Source organism: Pinus tabuliformis, chromosome 6, assembly GCF_031772625.1.
Source record: "Pinus tabuliformis cultivar Carrire ecotype Pingquan chromosome 6, CPIR1, whole genome shotgun sequence".
NCBI lineage: Eukaryota > Viridiplantae > Streptophyta > Pinopsida > Pinales > Pinaceae > Pinus > Pinus tabuliformis.
The window spans coordinates 634,261,724-634,285,269 of record NC_142292.1 but is presented as its reverse complement, the minus strand read 5'-3'; the positions used below and the strand labels follow the sequence as shown (position 1 = coordinate 634,285,269).

General features: G+C 33.2%; 2 non-coding genes across 2 annotated transcripts; one reads left to right on the top strand and one right to left on the bottom strand.

Annotated features, from left to right (window-relative positions):
- Positions 1-351: 351 nt before the first annotated feature.
- Positions 352-424, top strand: TRNAE-CUC (transfer RNA glutamic acid (anticodon CUC)). The gene has a single exon. It is a non-coding gene; the product is annotated as a tRNA-Glu (tRNA).
- Positions 425-1,869: 1,445 nt separating this feature from the next.
- TRNAR-UCG (transfer RNA arginine (anticodon UCG)) lies at positions 1,870-1,943 on the bottom strand. The gene has a single exon. It is a non-coding gene; the product is annotated as a tRNA-Arg (tRNA).
- Positions 1,944-23,546: the final 21,603 nt, after the last annotated feature.

The following is a 23,546-nucleotide window of genomic DNA, read 5'->3' as shown; positions in this document are numbered from 1 at the left end:
TAATTCAATTTATGCTTTATGGCGTTCCCTTTGCAACATTTGGTGCAAATGCTAGTATAACTCAAATTTCAAGAAATTATACATGTGCCGTTATAATACCCTATTACACAGAGGAACAAATCTTTTATTGTAAATTAACCAGATCAAATTCATTTTAAATTCTGATCTACCAATTTCGAGAACCAGCGTCCATACCAAATCCGAATCTCTGTATATGCTTCTCATGGTTTGAGCGATAACTGAGATTGAGATTGATAATGTAATGCAATGCACAGTTTCCTCCGAGTTTGGAGTTCTTCTCGTTTGTCAGATTTTGGCCATATGGTTATCTAATTTAGTTTACATAGCTTTTCCGTTGTAGTCTAGTTGGTTAGGATACTCGGCTCTCACCCGAGAGACCCGGGTTCAAGTCCCGGCAACGGAAGTTTACCGATTTTGACGGATTGAAATTGAAATTCTGAAATCTATTCGAATTTTGATTAGATTTTTGCGTATTGAAATCTAACGCACCTGAGAGATCTGATTTCAAGTGCCGGCAACTGAAGGTTATTGATTTTGGCGTATTGAAATTGAAATTTCAGTCTCACCTGAGAGACCATGGTTCAAGTCCCGGCAACGGGAGGTTATTGATTTTGGCGTATTGAAATTGAAATTCTGAAATCTACCAGAATTTTCATTAGGTTTTTACGTATTGAAATCTATCAGAATATGAAACCGGGGTTCAAGTCCCGCCAACGGAAGTTAATTGGTTTTGGCGTATTGAAACCTATCAGAATTTCATCAGAATGCTCTCGTTTCCTACAGACAGCCCCAGCTTCAAGTTCCGGCAACGGCAATGAATCAGATTTTGATTAATATGCTCTCGGTTCTTACACGACAGCCCCGGGTCGAAACCCGGCAATGAAAATCAACTCGTTTTGCGTATTGAAAAATTTCCAATGCAGTTTGCATATTGAAATTGCTCAGAATTAACAGATTTATAAGGATGAAAACCGAAACAAAGGATATAGATGACCTTCAACTGGTCCACGATCGCACCTCGACTCTTTCGTTTCTGAACTTAACGAAATCACATAAAACAAATTTCATTTTTTCTAACCCACGACCTATGCTCCCAGGATCTTTGAACCTAACAAAATCACACAACAAATCGACCACGTGGGAGTTGAACCCACGACCTACGCTCCCAGCATTTTTGAACCTTACAAAATCACAGAACAAATCGACCACTCGGGGAGTCGAACCCATGACCTAAGCTCCCAGCATTTTTGAACCTAACAAAATCACAGAACAAATCGACCACACAGCGTGGGAGTCGAACCCGGGACCTACGTTCCAAGCATTTTTGAACCTGACAAAATTACACAATAAATCGACCACACACAACGTGGGAGTCGAACCCACGACCTACGCTCCGAGCATTTTTTGAACCTAACAAATTCACACAACAAATCGACCCGCATTTTTGAAACCTAACAAATTCACACAACAAATCGACCAGCATTTTTGAACCTAAAAGAATCACACAACAAACCGACCAGCATTTTTGAAACCTAAAAGAATCACACAACTAATCAACCATAGGTCGGGGTCGAACCCAGGATCTGCATCCCAGCATAATTCACACAACAAATCGACCAGCATTTTTGAAACCTAAAAGAATCACACAACAAACCGACCAGCATTTTTGAAACCTAAAAGAATCACACAACTAATCAACCATAGGTCGGGGTCGAACCCAGGATCTGCATCCCAGCATTTTTCTACTTGAAGACAAAAATGCTCGTCATCATTTTTGAATGTAACAAAACTTTCCTAACACACGAACGTTTATTCTCAGCATACCTGAAAAGGTCGAACAACCAAACACGACCACAGTGGGAGTCGAACCCACGACCTTTTGATCCGAAGTCAAACGCGCTAATCCACTGCGCTATGCGGTCCAAGCTGCAAACATACAATTTTCAATTTTCCTAGTGGATTCCTGTGGAGACTGTGTGCTATACTGATGTGATGACAGACTACATCATAGCTCCCTTTCTTTAACTCTGAGGATTTTCCTCGTAAAAGGGCAATTAAGAAATTGCGTCTGCAGCCTGCAATTGTATTTTATTTCCTTTTGCCGTTCCAAGTGCATGTACTCAACTCGAGAAAGCAGTATAGTTATTTCGACCCGCTTTCTCATGCCATACACAGGCATACTAGATAATTGGAATGAATTTATCATTTCATTAAATATCAGTTTCAAAATCCGATTCTCGTAATTACAGGGGAGCGGGTTTTGCAATTTTATTATTTTATGCGTAAAAATAATGATTGAATTGAGTAACCCTCCTCTCTCAATTTCTTTCTCGAAAACTGTAAAACTCAGAGCGAATTTATATTTTCTCACCTTTTGTCCTTTTACTTTGGAAATTGTTCTCAGATCCTTCCCCATGTAAATCATTTTCTATTTTTAAATTGCAATTTGTTAAATTTTTAAATCCATCTTTGTCTTTGTAAATCATTTCGTATTTTGACTTTCAATTTTTTAAAACCCTTTCCATCGTTGTTGCATGTATGAATTACTTGAAAGTATGAACATTTCTTAAAAATTTACATCACTCACACCTTGCTACAATTTGCTGGTATGAATTTTTTAAAATTTGGATCATTTAGATTTTAGATTTTACATCAACTTAAATCTTCAAATTTGGAACTATAACCTAATCTTCTACATGGCCATGAGTTGTGGACAATGACTACATTTCAAGTTTCTAAAATTGTGTAAGTTTGCATAATTTATTTCCAACCCATAATTCAAAATGATGATTCAATTGGTATTTAAAATCGATGGAAGTTTTGGCTTTTCCATGGTATGTAATGTCATAGTACTAATTGCTATACCATTTTGTTGCATGTTATAAAAATAATTAGGAATTTTTGTCACGCTCTTTTAAATGAGGGAAAATGAGGTTTTTCTCACAATTTAGTGTTGGAAGTGATTTGGGTGGATATTGGTCGCCACCCGCCTATTCCACTTGGACCCCCAATACCATTTTTTTTAATTAATTAATTATTATTATTATTATTATTTTTTATCAATTTCTTAATTTCTAGTACAATTTACTATTTTTGACAGTTTTTCAAGTCCTCAACTCCCGGAGCCGTTTCGAGGCCCTAAACAACATTCTTTTGGAAAATGGGCAAACCTATGGCCTACGACACGAGTTTATTGTTTAAATTTTTTTGTCCTCAAATAGATCTTTCTAATGAAGTATCGTACGCATCAAACGAAGATTGTATGCCAAATTTACGACCCTGGCAAGTTGTATGTATTGACTAACCCTAATGGGCTCCATAAACTTTTGGCACCTCATCTCCTAGGGTTAGGTTTTTCGATATTACGGTTTTCCATAGTTTCTCAATAAAAAAAACCTCTGAGCCCCATTAGAACACAATTTAGAAGGCACATAGTCGTTATATCTCTTCTCATAGATAAGTTACCATCACCCGAGCTAGATTATTTTCATTTTGCATGTAAACAATTTTTAGTATTTGTTATTGATTAATTGAAGTTCAATTTTCACTGTAGCTCTATGTTTATGTTTAAATCTGTATTTCATTTTGTTTTTGCATAAATTTGGATCAATGGTATCAGAGTGATCTATTCTTTCTTTGTTTTTCTGTGCATGTCCCCAACAAGGTCGATGGGTAAGGACTTAGGACTTGAACTGGTTCAACCCTTGCAAGATCAACCTTGCTAACCTCGACAGTCATGGCGGAAGAAGAGAAAGACAAGGGAGTAGGAAATCCTTTCAAAATGTTGCTTGAAGAGGCCCTTGAGCGACACGAGAATGAGATGATGGATAACTTTTCCTAGATCCTTTGACGGGTATCATTGGGCAAAGCATCTTCATCCAACAATCACTTTGAAGGTGTCGCCCCCTTTAAGGCACACATTAACTTTGACATTCCTATATTTGAAGGCCATTTCTTTTATCTCTACTAAATAATGCAGTAAGATCATCTCCTAGATCAAGAAATTTATTTTCTTTCTGATTCACTCTCAAAGTAAGGGGAAGATTGTGACCACATCCATGGCCCCTGGGAAGGGTACCTACATGCAACAGGAGCATGTGGATAAGGTCGTGCAAGAATACAAAGACTTCTCCTCCTCACCCAAAGGGGTACCTTTGCACTGTTAGGTCAAACATTCAATCGACCTGACTCCCAAAGCACCTCTACTCAATGGGCCAATATACCACCGCTCTCTTCTAGAAAACAAAGTAATTAAGCAACAAATCCAGGAGTTTCTATGAAAAGGGTACACCTGACCAAGTTCCTCACCTTGTGGGAACCCAATTGTACTTTTGTAGAAGAGCGATGGGACTTGGAGACTCTACATTGATTATTAGGCACTAAATAAAATTACTACCAGGAACAGGTATCCAATTCCATAGATTGATGAATCGCTTGACTACCTTCAGGGGGCCAAGTAGTTCAACAAGATTGATTTCAAGTTTGGCTATCACTACGTTCCAATCGAACCCACAAATGTATAGAAGACTGCCTTCAAATCCAAGGAGGGCCTTTTTGAGTGGTTGGTCATGCCTTTCGGGTTGATAAACACCCTTGCAACTTTTATGATGCTGATGGATGACATCTTGCAACTCTTCACCAACTCGTTCATGGTTGTATATCTGGACGACATCATGATCTTCAACAAGAGTCGGGAAGAGCACTTGCAACACATATGGTAGTCCTTCACACTCTGCATCAACACAAACTATGTGCCAGCTTGGAGAAATGCATCTTTGGCAAGAACTAGGTCCAATATCTGGGTTACATCATTGATGAACAAGGCATACATGTGGATCCGACTAAGTTCCAAGTCATTCGAGATTGGCCAACCCCAAACACTTTAACAAAGTTGCGCAACTTTTTGTGCCTTGCCAATTTCTAACAAAGGTTCGTGTTGAGATTCTCTCATATCACTTGGCTTTAGAGTCAAGTTACTAAGGGAAAAGAAAAAGAAAAGTTCTTCTGGTCTGAATCCTGACAAAAGGTGGTCATTGAGTTGAAGCACCACCTTTTCTATGCACCAATACTCACATTACTAGACCCGCAACAACCATTTGAAATTGAGACAGATGCCTCCAAGTATGCCATTGGTGCAATCCTCACTTAGTAAAGGCATCTAGTGGCCTATCTAGTGGCCAGAGCTGTTTTGAGGCTCTAAGTGACACGTTTTTGGAAAATAGACAAACTCATGCTTGGTTGCAATCGAAGGTTTTATCTTCATAGATATTTATAACAAGGTATCATACACATCAAATAAAGATCGTATGCCAAATTTATGACCCCGTAAAGTTGATGTACCAACTAACCACAATGGGGCTCACAAAATTTTGGTGGTTCATCTCCTAGGGTTAGGTTTTGAGACATTTAGGGTTTTCTATTGTTTCTCAATAATAAGAAGGCCTTTGAGCCTCATTGTAACGCAATTCAGAAGGCATGTAGCTGTCACGTCTCTTCTCAAAGATAAGCTATCATCGCCCAAGCTACTTTATTTCTATTCTACATGTAAACAATTTTCAATATTTGTTATTAATTAATTGAAATTCAATTTTTGATGTAGGTCTATGTTTCTATTTAAATATGTATTTCATTTCGTTCTTGCATAAATCCATATCAATGTGCACATAAATGCAATATTAAAGTACGCTATTTAAAAACACTTCAATGCAATTCATGCATCTTCAAACAATTCACAATACCAAAAAAGAGTTGAAATGTATTAATTGTGACACAATCATTTTGATCCAATTGATAAAAATAATTATAATGATGTAAATTTTGTATACAGTGGCACAATGTCTATATGAGTTTATACCAACCCTAAATTAAAAATTGTTAGATTATTAGAAACCAAGTTATTATACGCAACCACCATAGCTATTATAATTTACACAAATTACATTCTCTCCATGATCAATCTCTCATGAAGATTTGCATATTAGATACAAGATTGTAAATCTAGTTCTTAGATGGATCCATGAAAGAAAGATTATAAAGAATAATCGATATTTGACGTCAAAAAATTATTTACCATTAATAAGAAAATTATTAAAATAGAAATTTATCAATATATATATTTAAAGTTTAAATATAAAATATAAAAAAAAACCATCAATATTTGATGTGATATCAATAAGTCGTTTGCATTTTGGGTGATGTGATATCAATAAGTCGTTTGCATTTTGGGTAATATTGAACAAAGTAATATTAGAGAAGGTAGATCATTACTAAAATTTATATCTTTCTAAAAATAATTTAAAATTTTACTTTTATTTTTTAATATATTATTAAAAAATATTCTAAATTTTTATGTAATAAATTTCCAATAGCAAATATTTTAATCTTATTATTAATATTATTTTTTATTTTGAAAAATATAAATAATAATAATAAAAATAATATAAAATTTTACTTTTATTTTTTTAATATATTATTAAAAAATATTTTAAATTTCTATATAATAAATTTTCAATAACAAATATTTTAATTTATATTTGGGTAATATTGAACAAAGTAATATTAGAGAAGGTAGATCATTACTAAAATTTATATTACTTTCTAAAAATAATTTAAAATTTTACTTTTATTTTTTTAATATATTATTAAAAAATATTCTAAATTTATATGTAATAAATTTCCAATAGCAAATATTTTAATCTTATTATTAATATTATTTTTTATTTTGAAAAAAATAAATAATAATAAAAATAATATAAAATTTTACTTTTATTTTTTTAATATATTATTAAAAAATATTTTAAATTTCTATATAATAAATTTTCAATAACAAATATTTTAATTTTATTATCAATATTATTTTTTATTTAAAAAAATATAAATAATAATAATATTATTATTTTTATTTAAGGTTTTTATAAAATAAATTTAATTTTCATTATTATTTAATTTTATTTATTTATTTTTTTAATATTACTTTTTCATTTAAAAAAATAAAAAATACTTATAATTTAACACGCTTTAAATATTAAAACTAACATTGGATGAAAACTCACATGCAATGAAAGAAGAAAAATAACATCTGAAAAATGTCCCTCCATGTTTTCTTTATATACTGTCGTATGTTTAGGTTAGAAGGTGTCACTATTTGCAAGACCTATTTAGAGGTGTATAATTTTACTACTTTATTTTTATATTGGATTTATTTTATATATAATATTATTGATTTCAGAGATCTGTAGCTTGAATCTTTTGAATCATTGACCGGAGAATCCACAGTTTTATCATTTTTGTACCAACGTTTCATCTGGGGCCTACTCAAATTTACAGTTTATTTTAGATCTGAGGCTAGATCTAGGCGGCTAATTTCTGCGATTAGATCTAGATCTAATCTTATCTTTTGTCTTATTTGTCTGCGGCTGCGTTCTACGAGCAAGTAAAATATGGCTCCGAGCTTCGCAAAAATAACTGGTGGCTCATCCGCCTCTGAAGGGCAATCTCCTGCCCATATCGTGAGTGAAGCCCCAGCTCCCACTATCCAAGTGGTCCAGGACTCACTCGATGAAGCTTTGAAGTTCTCCGAAAGTGCCCTAATTTGCCGGTTCAATGGTTTTTGGCCGCGGCTGATAGCACTCCACAATTGGATCTCGGAGGTATGGAAGCCTATCATTGCTGATGAAATTAATATCTACCCCTATGCTAGAGGTTTCTTTATAGTAGATTTTGAAAATCCTGAAAGCAGACAATGTATTCTAGACTCCGGCCCTTGGTTTTGGGAAAAATCAGGCCTATTCATGAAGCCATGGAACCCATCATTCGATCCCTCTACAGCAGTGATAACCTCAGCACCAGTTTGGGTGAGATTGCCAAGCCTACCCTTGCATCTCTGGAATCTCTCCTCGCTAAAAGCCATCGGAAATTCAATTGGGAAATTTTACTGCAGGTGCCCAGAAACAGAGGAATATGCCAGAACCACCTATGCACGCATCTGTGTGGAAATGGATTTCAGCGCCGGATTCCCAGCTGAAATAAACCTAACAAGTAAAGACTATGTGTGGAACCAGAAGCTTGATTATGAAAGTGTCCTCTTCAGATGTCGATCGTGCTTTGAGACGGGGCATCTAGCCAAAAATTGCCCAAAAGCCTCTGAGAAAAATTTTGCTAGAAAAAACCACCACAGATCTACATGGTGGGAAGGAGCACAAAAAGAACACTACACTGTCATCAAAGAAGAAGAATATTCTAGAGAAAATGAGTCACAAGAAATCAAGGAAGAAGGAAGCAACTCTCAAAACAAGCAAGGAGAAAGCCCGCCCCAACAAATCAACAGTTATGAGGATTTGAATACCGCAGAAAATAAATCTTCATTTAACAGCAAAGCAGATCTCCTAAACCAAACTTCTTCTCCGACTATTTTCAAAAGAACGAACACAATAGATCGCGAAGCTAAGACACCAATGTCCCAAGAACCAGAAGAGATGAAGGAGATGCAAGACAAAGGAAGTTGGAAGACCGTAGAGAATAGAAAGAAAGCTACAACACCAATCTCGCCAAGAAAGACGAGGAGCCAGACAAGTAAAAATTAAGAAAATTGTAGGTCCGATAGACCAATTTGGTCTGAGTGGACGTTAACCATCATCATCATCATCATCATCATCTTCAAATCCCAAATGGGATCCATCTTCAGGATATGAGAATGATGATGACAGAAGAGCAGCGGAGAAATAATAAATAGTGATGAGGATAAAACTTTTGGATTAACAAACTGTCTGCTGAAATAATAATTTTTAATTATTTTAATTAATTTTTATTTTTATATAATTTAATATTAATTTGTTTTTTAAATTTTTTTTATATTAATTTGTTTTATTAATATTATATATATAATATTAATATGTTTTAAAAATTTTAATTTGTTTTAATATATAATATTATTAATATGTTTTAAAAATTAATTTGTTTTAATATATACTATTAATTCTAATATGAAATTAATTCCTAAATAATTTAATTAAATTATTAATATTAATTATATTATTAATATATTATTAATATTAATTATATTAATTATATTATTATTAATATATTAATTAATAATAATTATATTAATTATATTAATTATTATTATTATTATTAATTATATTATTATTTCTAAATATATTAATTATATTATTATTAATATTAATTATATTAATTATATTATTATTATTATTATTAATATATTAATTAAATTAATTATATTATTATTAATTATAATATTATTAATACTAATTATATTAATTATATTATTTTAATTATATTATTAATATTAATTTGTTTTAGTATATAATATTAATTCTAATATGAAATTAATTTAATTTTATACATAGGGAAATATTAATTCTCATATGAAATTGATTTTAACCCAGGGAATATTATTAAATTATTAATATTACTTATATTAATAATATTAATAATATATTATATTATTAATATTAATTATATTATTATTAATATGATTAATATAATTAATATAATTAATATTAATTAATACATTAATAATAATAATATAATTAATATTAATAATAATATAATTAATATATTGAGGAATAATAATATAATTAAAAATAATAATATAATTAAATAATTAATTAATAATAATAATTGATATAATTAATATAATTAATATTATTAATATATTAATAATAATATAATTAATATTAATAATATATTAATAATATAATTAATATAATTAATATTAATAATATAATATATTAATAATATTATTAATATAAGTAATATTAATAATTTAATAATATTCCCTAGGTTAAAATCAATTTCATATGAGAATTAATATTTCCCTAGGTATAAAATTAAATTAATTTCATATTAGAATTAATATTATATACTAAAACAAATTAATATTAATAATATAATTAGTATTAATAATATTATAATTAATAATAATATAATTAATATAATTAATTTAATTAATATTAATTAATATAATAATAATAATAATAATATAATTAATATAATTAATATATTAATAATAATATAATTAATATATTTAGGAATAATAATATAATAAATAATAATAATATAATTAATATAATTAATTAATAATAATAATAATTAATATAATTAATATATAATTAATATAATTATTATTAATTAATATATTAATAATAATATAATTAATATAATTAATATTAATAATATACTTAATATAATTAATATTAATAATATAATTAATAATATAATTAATATTAATAATTTAATTAAATTATTTAGGAATTAATTTCATATTAGAATTAATAGTATATATTAAAACAAATTAATTTTTAAAACATATTAATAATATTATATATTAAAACAAATTAAATTTTTTAAAACATATTAATATTATATATATAATATTAATAAAACAAATATAATATAAATTTAAAAAAAAAAACAAATTAATATTAAATTATATAAAATAAAAATTAATTAAAATAATTAAAAATTATTATTTCAGCCGACAGTTTGTTAATCCAAAAGTTTTATCCTCATCACTATTTATTATTTCTCCGCTGCTCTTTTGTCATCATCATTCTCATATCCTGAAGATGGATCCCATTTGGGATTTGAAACGTTGGTACAAAAATGATAAAACTGTGGATTCTCCGGTCAATGATTCAAAATATAATATTATTATTATATATGTGTAAGATTTTGTTTAATTAATTAAAATTTTTGATTTAAAATTTTTAATTAAATTAGTTTATTAATAAATTAGTGAAAGCATGGAGTTTGGTTACATTTTTTTTGTGAAAGAGGTACGATTGGGTAGAAAAAATAATAGCTCTATCTAGTCATTTAAGCAAGTACTTGATCGAACCTTTTTTTAATGTTTGATTGATCTTTTTGGGCGTAAAAAAAGTAGCTCGATCGAAGGTTAAAAACAAACCCTTGATATAACTATAATATTCGATTGAGCTATAACACTTGATCGAGCTATAACGCTCACTCCAACATTATTGCTTGGTAAAGCTCTTTTTTTTATTAAATACCACTCTTGTGGTCTGTGTGCACCATTTGCACAGATTGCGTGTAAAGAGCTCGACCAAGAGTAATGGAGCCCAATCAAGCAATTGAAGCATGGAGCGCAATCTCGCCAATGTCCCAGAAACTCAAACGAAGGTAGATATTCTATCTTTTTGTCTTTCCTATTTAATATTTTTTGTAAAATTAAATAAACTAATTTAAAAAAACAACCATGTGCAAAAACCATGAAAAACAATTAATTAAAAAGAAACAACCATATAAGAACCATGAAAACCACAAAAAAAGCCTTCAAAAGAACTTGGAAAACCACAAAACCAAACAAGAAAACCACAAAAAATCATAAAAAAAACCTTTAAAACAACTTAGAAAACCACAAAACCAACTTAGAAAACCAACAAAAAAAACCTTTCAAAACAACCTAAAAAACACTTCGAAACAAAAAAAAAAAAACTATAATTTAGGTTTTAAATTTTGTTCTTACTTGCAATGTTTTGTTTATTAAATGCATATTTTTTGATTTTGATCTAATTATCTTGGGTTTTAAAGTTTTTATTTAGGAATTTTGTGAAATAAATTTTCATTTTTTATTTTTGTTTTTTGTTATTTAAAATGTATTTTAAACTTTTAGCAAATTTGACCGAAAATATACTCCAAAAAACTCTAAAACAGAAAACAACTAAATCATAACTAATAAATTAGTAAATTAGGAGTTTGAGATTGACATGATGAATATGATTGCTAATGAATAAGTAAATTAGGAGCTTGAGATTGACATAATAAATATGATTGTTCATGGTGAACTTCTATTTATAAAATATGAAATTTTATTTTATTTTATTATTTTAAATTCAAATTAATTTATATTTTAAATATTTTTTTAATAATAAATACCGTGTGATTCTAGTTTTAAAAATAAAATATTATTTTTTAAAGTTAAAAATCTAAAAAGAAAAATTTGATATATATATATATATATATATATATATATATATATATATATATATATATAACATCACATAGCTATATATTATAGTTTTATATATAGAATATAACATAACATAATTTTATAACTATTTAACATAAAATAAAATTATTTAACACATATATATGTATATATATTATAACATAGGATGTCACAACATAACTATAATTCATAAGATTACTATATAACCATATAATTATATATATTTAACTAAATTATAATTTAGTTATAACGTTACAAGCTATATATATATATATATATATATATATATATAACATAACACAATTCTATAACACTCCCTGATCCGGGTGTTTAGATGTGTAACAGGTACGTGGGCAGCAGATTGGGTGGGCGCGTGGCTTATCACCACCGCCACTCGGCCTCGCACAAAGCTGGTCTTTAATTCCCTTGATCTCAACTTCAATGCTGCATTAATGTAGCCTGTCCCTCCTCTCCGGCCTGTTCATCTTCTTATCATGGCGCCCTCAGCTCGTCTCATTTGCACTCCTCCTCTGCGCTCAAGTCACTCCTTTGCCGTTGCAGAGATTCGCTCTCGAACCAGCCCGGGGAAACGTTGGGCTCTGGTTCGTTGGGTGGATTTCTGGCTGGGGCTACAGGTTTCTCACTGCCATATCTGCAAATTCAATAGCTGCTCGTCCTTTGCCCTCCCCTATGCCCATCTGTGTGCTGAATCCAAGCTATTTTTAGTCCTTTTCGGCCTCCTCAGTTTGGCAGCCCGCTCTGACCTTCCTGTTCTACCCACTATGCCCAGACTTCACCAGAGAATGAGTTGCAGGAGAGGCAGCTCCTAGGGGCAAGCTGTCCACCAGGCCTCCTCCTCCACGACGGATTCCTCGACTTTTTGCTCGGACTTCTACTCGGACCGCTATCCTGATACTAGGAGTGGTCGTGGACGGGGTAGAGGGTAGCTCAATATGGCAGCGCGCTCTCTCAATTCTTCTACTAATACGGCTCGGCTCCAGTTCCCCTGTACTCACGACAATTTCTCCTTCATGGCCTCTGTTACCATAGAGCTTAGCGAGATTACTTCTTGTCAGGTAGCTGTTTCCCCTGGGGTGACTATGGAAATGATGGCGGAAGATAGGCATGGTACCACTCAGATGGATTACAAGTAGAGTAAGGCTCCGGGTCCGAGTAAGTGCATGGCAACCCAGGTCATGAACGATCAGGCTGGTCCGAGTGTCCCTACCGGCGGTGGTTCTTCAAGCAAAGAGGGCCATCCCTCTGAGGACGAAGACGACTACAAATATGGATGTCGCATCATTGAAGAGCAACCCTCCACCTCTCATGACGTTTAAGCAGGTCTGCGCTCATTGGTTTTTTGATTCACTGTATGCTCGAGGGTGCTCACTTTTCACCTATTTTACCGTCATGATATGCTTACCAGTTCTCATGCTCAGTCCCCTGATCCAAAGTCTAATTGCCGGTTTCCCCTGCGTGGGCGACACTCTTCTAGCCTGTGTGTTTTGGTCTCGATTTCGGTCTCAGTTGTTTTTGAAGTCTGTCCTCAGTTCTGTTCTGGGCAGTGCTTCTCGGTTTACTTGCCGGGGTCTAGTTATCTTGATATGGTTGCTGAATTACCTCTGTTCAATCTTTAGTTTCAAGCACGATAATGGGGGTTTTATGTTTCTTTGTACTAGTCATGGTTATGTTCCTAGCAGTCCTTCAGGTCAATCCTCAGCAGGTCTTTTTGGACAATGTTCAGCTATGCTATGTAAGCATGCCGCATCTCTGGGCTAGATTTCTCGAGGCTATGGCCTCTGTGTAAAATTATTTTGTATCAATATAGGAGTAGACAAATTCAAAAAAAAATAAAAATAAAAATAAACACAATTCTATAACTATTTAATTCATAATATAAAGTTATTTAACACAACATAACATAAAACTCTATAATTATTTAATATGTATAACATAAAGTTATTTAACATAAGACATATATAACATATGAGGTAATATAACTATAACTATTTCATAATTATGTAACTATATAATTATTTAAATATAACTATATATATTTAACTAGATTATAAAGTTATAACATATCACAAAGCTAAATATATTATACCTTTATATATATTATTTATAGCATAACATTATTCTATAACTATTTAATATAGCATAACTTGTTAGTTAACATTTAACCTAACATAGAATTATTTAATATATATATATATATATATATATATATATATATATATATATATATATATAGAAAGTTATAACATCACATAACTATATATTATAGTTTTGTATATATATAGAGTTTATAACCTAACATGGTTCTATAATTATTTAACATAACCTAATTTTTGAAGAATTCTTCGGCGAAAATCACATGGAGAAATTTTTGTCGACGCATTTTGAACCAACCAGTGTGGTTCATCGTCAGGACAAGTAGAATGAGTAGATATGGCAAATGCACTTTAAATAGACCGGGTAGATCTGTGATCCATATCAAATTTTTGAAGAATTCTTCGGCGAAAATCACATGGAGAAATTTTTGTCGACGCGTTTCGAACCAACCAGTGTGGTTCATCGTCAGGACAAGTTGAATGAGCAGATCTGGCAAATGCACTTTAAATAGACCAGGCATTTCGCCGAAGAATTCTTCAAAAATCTGATATGGATCACAGAAGTCTCAATTCAATAACCTAATTTGTTATTTAACCTAACATACATATATATATATATATATATATATATATATATATATATATATATATGATAATTCTATAACTATTTATCATAACATAAAGTTATTTGACATAACATATGTATATATAACATAACATAGTTCATAATATAACATTGTAACATGTATTGTGTATAACTATAACATGTTAAACACACATGGAATGTGGACAACCAAATAAGATAAAGCGTGAATGCTTTTACTATTAACAATGATACACATTTATAATACACTTATATGACTGTTAGATTCATATTCTAACATCTCTTGGATTCCATTTGACTCTTCAGCTCCCACACCTTAAGCCTTAGCGGATTAAGTGTCCAACATTCCCCCCCTTAATCCGAAGGGGTATATATGAGTCCAAGAAGAGAGCTATAATACAAAATACAATAATGCATGATAGCAATAGGCTAAATGTGCTCTCTAGTGATGGCATAAGGTGGGAGAACTCAAGGTATCAACTGATAATGGTTTAATGATTATCACCAACACTGGAACACTTAGTGAAGTTCTTGGAACTCTTCTAGATCTGGCAAGAAGCTGAGGTCTTCTGCTACATGAAGTGTCCCTAATTATTTGAAGAGGTAGACCTTCAACCTAGAAAAGGGAGGTTTACAACCTGTGGTGGTTTAAGGATGACCACCAAATCTGGAATGCTTAGTGCGATTCTTGAAACTCTTCTAAATATGGAAAAAACCTAAAGTCTTCTGCTAGAGGAAGTGCTCCTTAATGCTTTGGAGAGGGAGACCTTCAACCAAGAAAAAGGGAGGTCTGCAACCTGCAATGGTTTAAGTAAGGCCACCAACCATAAGCATGTTTAGGGGCTTCTGTGTCTCTGTCTACAACTCTGAATCTAGGTATGGCTGTCTTTGGCTATAAGCTTGACAACAGGTTCAGGTTGTGGCTTAGGCTCGCTTGATGCATCTTTGAAACTTGTATATGACCATCACTTCCCCCATGTCGAATACAAGGTGAGAAGTCAAAGAGAACTAAACTACAAGAATTTTCGATACTTTGAAAGAAGTTTTGACATATGACTGAAATATCTTCTTGGATGTTGAAGCTCATTTCCAAGAAGAAATCCATCCAAGATGAATCTGTGTTCTTGCAAGCAGCTTGCTTTTGAAGTGCCATATGTTTGAAGAATGATTGTGCTGACCACAATGCTTTCACATGTGAAGATAAAAACAATGATCTTTCACATGGCTAACTTGGTCACAATGTTGGCATTTGACAAATTTTGGCTGCGAATGTAGAGGAGCAGAATCTGGAACAGGTGAAGGTGAACCGCCATGAAGAAACCCAACACTTTGAAATTGAATGGGATTGTAATAGTCGGGAATATGAAAGGAAACCTCCTTGTCATGTCGAATACATGTTCTGTGCTTGTTGCTAACAAGATGACCCAAATTTATGCAGGAATGCAATAAAACACAAATATACACATAAACACAGAGATGTAGCGGAAATAAAACTTCATTTCATTAATGTCAAAGCACTGAAATATGCTTACATACATAAATGGAAATAAGCTAGCTCGAATTATGGTAGCTTATCTCTGAGAAGAGATGTGGTGGCTACATGCCTCTGAACTGTGTTATAATGAGGCTCAAAGACATATTTATTATTGTGAAACAATGGAAAACCCTAAACATCCAAAAACCTAACCCTAGGAGATGAAGCACCAAAACTATGGGCCCCATTTGGTAAATTGGTACATCAACTTCGTGGGGTCGTAACTTTGGCATACGATCTCTGTTTGGCTATCATAATACCCAGTTTCGAAGATCTCGAAGAGGAGGCCAAAAAAATCTAGTAAACTAATTTGGGACTTTTTTGGTCTCTTCATTTTCCCTAAAAACGTCTTTTAGTCACTCAAAATGGCTCCAGAAGTTTAAGACCCGAAAAGCTGCCAAAAATAGGAAGTTATACTACAATTAAGGAAATTGAAAAGAAACAATGGTGGGGGTCCAAGTGGAATAAACGGGTGGCCACCAATATCCACCTAGATCAGTCCTCCCCCCTTAGGAAGCAATGATCCCCATTACGTTGAGTGCCTCCATGCGATGGGGAAGCTTCTGCTAAACTTGGTCCCTGGTGAGCCACTTGCTTTGGTGCAGGAGTTGGGAAAGTTTGGCAACCTAATACAATTGTATCTTCTGCTGACGAGTGTTCTTAATCTACGTGTCCATGATCTGATCAGTTGTGGTCTGAGTTGTTTTGTAATGTCTGATGTGTACGATAATGGTGGAAAGTATGGTCGAAGGCAATCCACATTGAACACTGGGTGTAGGGAAAGGAATGGTGGAATGCTGAGCTCAAAAGAATTATCCCCTACAACCTTAGTGATTGTGTAAGGCCCATATCAAAATGGGAGAAGGCCCATATCCTTGTTACTATTATGTTTAAGGATACTTGTATGCCACATCATGTGAGAATTTATTATTTTGTCATGTTAAAGGAGGACCCATATGAGTGGGAGTTCCTATAGGAGGACATCTCGTGGAGATACATGCCACTTTAGCTTAGGGGGAGGACATCTCGTGGAGATACATGCCACTTTAGCTTAGTGGGTTTATCCCTGTAATGACAAAGAGTGTACCATGTACTCATCATCATCTTGCATCATTTAATGATGCGACCTTCCCACTCTTGACACTAGGCCCAGAGACGCAACCCGCACTAGGTGAACTTCATTATCAATGTGTTTTTGTTCTCTGATTTTATGGTTGTCATTATGTTTTCTCTTCTTTATAGTATGCACATGTGAATTTTCATACTCTTTCATATGCAATTTTGCTAACATCACATAAGTAAAATATCTTGGTTAATTCCAGTACCGGAGGGAATCCGGATCGCTCCACATGTGTAGGCCTAATATTTATCTAATAAAACTCTTCAATATATTCTTTGACTAAAATTAATTTCTACTTAATCTTATGCATTTGTTTGAAAAGATTTAATTGATAGTCTTTAGGCATGAAATTAATTTTTTATTTAGCAACCATTCTATCAAAACTTTTAATATTTGTTTTTATCTTATTCTTTTGCTTTGCTTGCACACCATCCCACCATAACAATGCATGACCCTATAATCTATTCATAGCATATTTGACTTTCTTATCTTCAATTATATTTTAATAGTCAAAGTACTTGTCTGTTGAAGTGATTTAGGTTGCATTCTTACATTGGCACATCCTTTTTCAGTTTAGCACTTATTCGTGCAAGCATATTGAGCAACCTTTCCTTTGTTCTTTCTTCTTCCTCTGTTTCTTATTCCTCATAATATTTTTATTAAATTTTCACATATCATGTGTCAACACCCGTCCTTTGTGATATGTAAAATTCTATGGATATTCAACTTGATAGTTAGTCACAACATATCTATGAAAATTAACCCAAATCAATACTATGATTGGTTAATTATTTTTAAATTCAAGATTTATTATTATTGTTTTGTTTTTTATGCATGCAACAAATAATATGTGGAAAATAGATAACACATGAATAAAATCACTCATAAACCCCAATAAACACTAAGATATTGTCGATGAAGCCTGACAACCTCTCAAATTATGGTGGTCAATCATTATATATCAACTTCCGAGAGGCATAACTTTTGTATTTGAACTACGATTAACATCCTTCTTGGACGGTTGGAAAGGTATCCATGTGTAGAATAATTTCATGGGTGTGGCAATTTCATAGCAAATTTTTACCCACAAAAAATGTCATTTAAGGCCTCAAGCTAGCCCCAAAAGGTTTCAAACCCCATTTTCACCAAATTGAGGCCCACCTCTAAAATTTTTCCTATAAGCTAATTTCCTTAAATTTTCCACTTTTAAAGCATCAAGATGAATGATAAATCATATAGTGATCCAATATGGATCACACCTCTCCATTTTGGGAGGCTTTTGGTCCCAACAATATTTTACTGGATGACGTGGGGAAATTTTTCCTCTACCTTCTCCCTAGAGTACTGTTCAGCCTTGCCTGTAAGCTATCCTTTCAACCTTATTTTCCAAAGATCATGCTTCCCTTGTCTTGTAGTTATGGACTTGTTCTGCAAAATTGTATCCTCTGTTAACCCTTCATGAGCATCTAGAGTTAAGGACTCTATGAAAGGTAGGACCTATTGCTATTCTTGATCTAGCATGGATGGCTCATAAAATTTTATATTATCCACATTAGCCATTAATTAAATGCACATGTATGCAAGTAGATTGAATCTATAGGTATTATCTCCCACATTTTGTAGTACCTCAAAAAGTCCATATCACAGTGCCTTGATTTTCTTACCAAGACCTTGTAGCCTCTCCTTATTCAATTGTAACCATTCCCTATCTCACACTTTGAATAACTTCTATGTTTGGAATTGATCATGCTTAGCCTTTCACTTTTCCTATGACTTCTCTAGTGTCTCATTAACTTGCAAAAGGGTTTGACTGATCTTCTCAAAAAAATTCTCTACCCTTAAAGCATCCCCTATGAGACCTTCCATTACTCCTCCTTGCTATTCATATGTAATACCCAAAGGTGAAGGTGGAAAATATCCAAAACATGTTTTAAATGGGGACTTACTAATAATAGTAAGGACTACATATATACATATACACATATATACATATACCAAATTTTCATCCGAATTCATCAAATGCTTCTAATTGTAACCCTTAAAACCTACACAAAATCCATACTAACTACTTCTCGTTTCCCATATGTATGTTAATGTAACCTTTTCAACCTTTTGTCCATTTTCTCCCACATTGTATTAAAAATTTCACTAAGAAATTTGGTGTCCTTATCTGAAACAGTGCTCCTTGGTATTCGAAAATTCATCGAGACATGTTCAAAGAACAAATTGGTTACTTATTCTCCCTTGGTAATCTTTTTACATTGCATGAAAACACACATATTATTGAACTTGTTAACTACCATGAACATGTATTCATGTCCCTTCCTAGTTTTGTTAGAAACCTTGAGCACTACTAAGAGTGGGGGGGCCGGGTGAATCAATTGTGTGTCTTGTGATATATTTTTACCAATTTTAACTTCAACTGATTCATGCATTAATTTATCTAGCATCACATTAAGAGATTACCACATAAGTATATAATCAAGTTAGCAGCTAAACCAAGATAGAAACAATGCACAACACAACAAACAACCACATGAGACATAAGGATATCTGGTGGAATCCCATTGGGGAGAAAACCACCCTTATTGTTGATGTACGACTTTGAATATTCTATTGTGTGTCATGCAAAAACTTGTCTTTTACATAGATTGCTAGCTACCACCAACTAGGAGACTCGAACTCATATACAAATAGCTAGTCACCACCAGTCAGGAGACTCGATCCCAAAAATGCAGTAAGTTGGCGACCACTAACTATTCCAATTACCACTAGGCATAAGAGACCACTTCTTGAACAATGTTATTAGAACCCATTAACACAAAATCACTGCTCCAAGTTAGCAAGAACCCACTCCTCCACAACTCTATACATACCTCGATTTCATTCATTTTCAAAATGGATCACCAAGGCAAAACTCTAAAATATCAAACCCTAGCAGCAAGAAAATCTCATCATCACTAAAAACAACCAACATTATAAATCTCCATACCACACATCAATCCTCCCACATGCTCAATCTCACAAACATTTCATTCAAAAACAAAATAAATACAATACACAACCCTTAACACTAATCTGCAAATCAAAACCAAACTATACAGTAACAAACCCATCAAACCCTACAACAACACAAAATGAAAAATCTGATCTACACACTCAACCACAAAAAAATCTCATGCAACCATATAAAACACGTGTTGAAGCTACAACAAGATATCCTCTAATAAAAACTTCTGCAACACAAATGCATCAACAACATAAAATCTGATCTGAAACTGCAACAACTATAACAATATTTCTCCTCTCCATATTAGTAGAAAATGGGAGCCACAATCTACAACAAAAATATACTAGACATGTAGATCTAATGTAGCTCCATCATCCTCTAAAATATGCTCTAAGAGTAAACTCTGATCTACTCTCAAAACCTTGCACTCCTGTAGCATACACTCTTTCTCAATCCAACCATTTCTTCTTCACACTCAAGGATTTTATTGTTGATTTTAGGTGCAATCAATATCCATCACCAAGCCTCGTGTTTTTTGACTCAATCACCTTCTAGATGATGGTTAACCTTTTCTGACCCTTTTTATAAAAAATCTTGAACAAAATCACCAAAAAAACCAATAAAAACACTTAAGGTGTGCGCATAATACAAAAAATCACTGAATAGATTGTAGCACACTTTTTGGGATAAAACCTACACTACAACACACTTTTTGAGTTGAAACCTGCATTTTAATGTAGTTAATGTTGGAAAATTGACATTGTCTGGATGGTTAGTGGCTGTAATAGTGTTGGCATTGACGTCAACCAGATTAGCATAGTGATTGGGAGTCCAAGAGGAATTCTATTGTAGCTCCAAGTTTATGGTACATAATCATCATAGTAGCAGGCTTATTGAAAATCCATAAAATGATGACTATGGCGATTGGAAGTCTAGGAGGAATCCCATGGTTGTTGCAGTGCTCTGTATTCCATGAGAAAAGAATGACAGAGACTTTGTAGCCATTTTATAGGTAGCATATGGGCTCAAAGTCTACATCCAACCATCTTCGTTGGAAAGTGTTCTGAAAGAGCTTTCCAATGGTGTGTAGAAATCTGAAAATGGCCTCCTAGATCAAAATTTATGGTCTGCCAATGTTAGGGTCTTGAAGTCTTAAGTAGGCCGAAATATCGGAGGTCAACAAAGAGGAAGGATGAATATCAGAGGTCAAAGCACATCGAGACTGGATATCAAAACCCTGGAGTAGGTTATATCAGAGATTGGAATATCGGAACCTCGGAGTAGGTCATATTAGGGTATCGAAAGCTGGAGGCCATCGACACATTGGAGGCCAGAGCAAGTGGATACTAGAATATTAGAAGGTTGAAGCCATCAGAATCTCAAAAATTTTTAACTCTTGAATTTTGAGAAGTTACGATAGTTGGTACTGTCGATATTGCAAAAAGTTCCAAGGGATGGGTAGAAGGGTTACAAAAGGTTCTCGTTGCAAAACCAAGGCTTGAAGGGACCCCTTCATTCTCCTCTAGTAGGAAAGATGGCGACATGTGATTGGCTCCGAGAATCTGAAGTGGCAACTGACGTCAGCATGACGTGGAAGTACGGTGGACATGTGGAAACCTGTTTTGGCATTTTCAGTGGTCCAATGGGGCAAATCAAAGTGACACATGTCACCACTCAAGAGGTGCCATGTGGAGAAATGACGAAATCATGACGTCATATCAAAGGTCAGCATATCAGAGGTCGAGGAGATTGTAACTCCCATGCATATGGAATTTGAAAAGGTTATGATAAAATGGGGGCCCTAATATTATCTGACACATGGTCATATGGAGATCAAATGAACCAAGGGATAAACAGAGGGAGCTAAAATAAATCGATACTTTGCAAAAGTTACAATATGAAGGGGCTCCGATATAACACTATAATGGTAAGCTAAGCCGACGGTCACATGCCCGGTCTTATGAGGAAGAAAACTCTTAGGGAGCTAAGTGCAAAGGGGGCTAAGGATATCAAATCTGTGTAACATCATAATATTTCTTTCGTTTGAGTTACGATATGTTGGGGCTCTGACGAAACAATACGGTGAGTTAAATGGATGAATGGGTCGACAACTGAAGATTATATGTAGATCAGAGGAGTTGGTTTATAGAGTTAGCTGGATCTGCAAAAGGCGACGAGACAAGGCAACAAGGACAACAGTTCACAAAGAAGAACTGGAGAATTGGAGAAAGCAATCGGTTTCTTCGTGTGCACGTTTGGTCAATTTAAATAAGGAACGTAGTTGCCATTCCAGAGTACTTTCAAGCTTTGTGGAGTAATGAATAAGCATGGGAAGTCATGTTAGAGTGTGTAGGCCGCCTGAGATTAAATTCTCAGCATGGAGGATTACAAAGGGAGTCAGTGAAGAACTCGAAAGCTAATGTCTATGTTTAATGCCATGAAAAAGTTAATCTAACAGATGCAACAACAACATGAGGAGCCATACTGAGGTACACTAAGAAAGTATGGACACAGGAAACAAAGACAACATTGTGCAATGTGCATTAGAGGATCAAAACCATTTGATCAACATCAAACAAAGTGGGGAGTATAGCATATTGTGAAGTGTTGAGCTATGAGAGAAGAGAGTGTGTTGTGAGACGGACAATGAGAGAAAAGGTGAAGAGTGCATAGAAAAGAGCCTATGTGGGAGAAAGAAAAGTGCTGAGGATATGCTATTCTGAGTAGAGGATAGAGTGTTGTTGAATGAAATCGAGGGAGTCTGTGGAAAAACAGTGGATTGAGAGAAGAAGTTGTTTCTGCAACCAACCTAATTGGTATTTTCCATAATTGTATATGCCTTTGTTTTTAGTTTGAAAATTTTATGAAATAGTAGAATAATGGCATGAGCAGGTTGTAGCCTGCATTCAAATAGGTTGGTGCCTCTTGGAAAGTTGGTTCTTTCTAACCTAAGTGGGTCGGTGCCTCCTGTGAGTGGGTGCTCACAGAAAAACTGATATAATTAAGTAGGTTCTTAAATTACATCATAAAAAAACAAAAAAGTGGTGGTTTTGTTCCCTCTGTGTTTCCACGTGAAAACACCTTCGTCAAAATGTGTATGCTTCTCATGTGGTTGGTTGTATGAACTATGCATCCTTAAACTTGCTTCTCACTT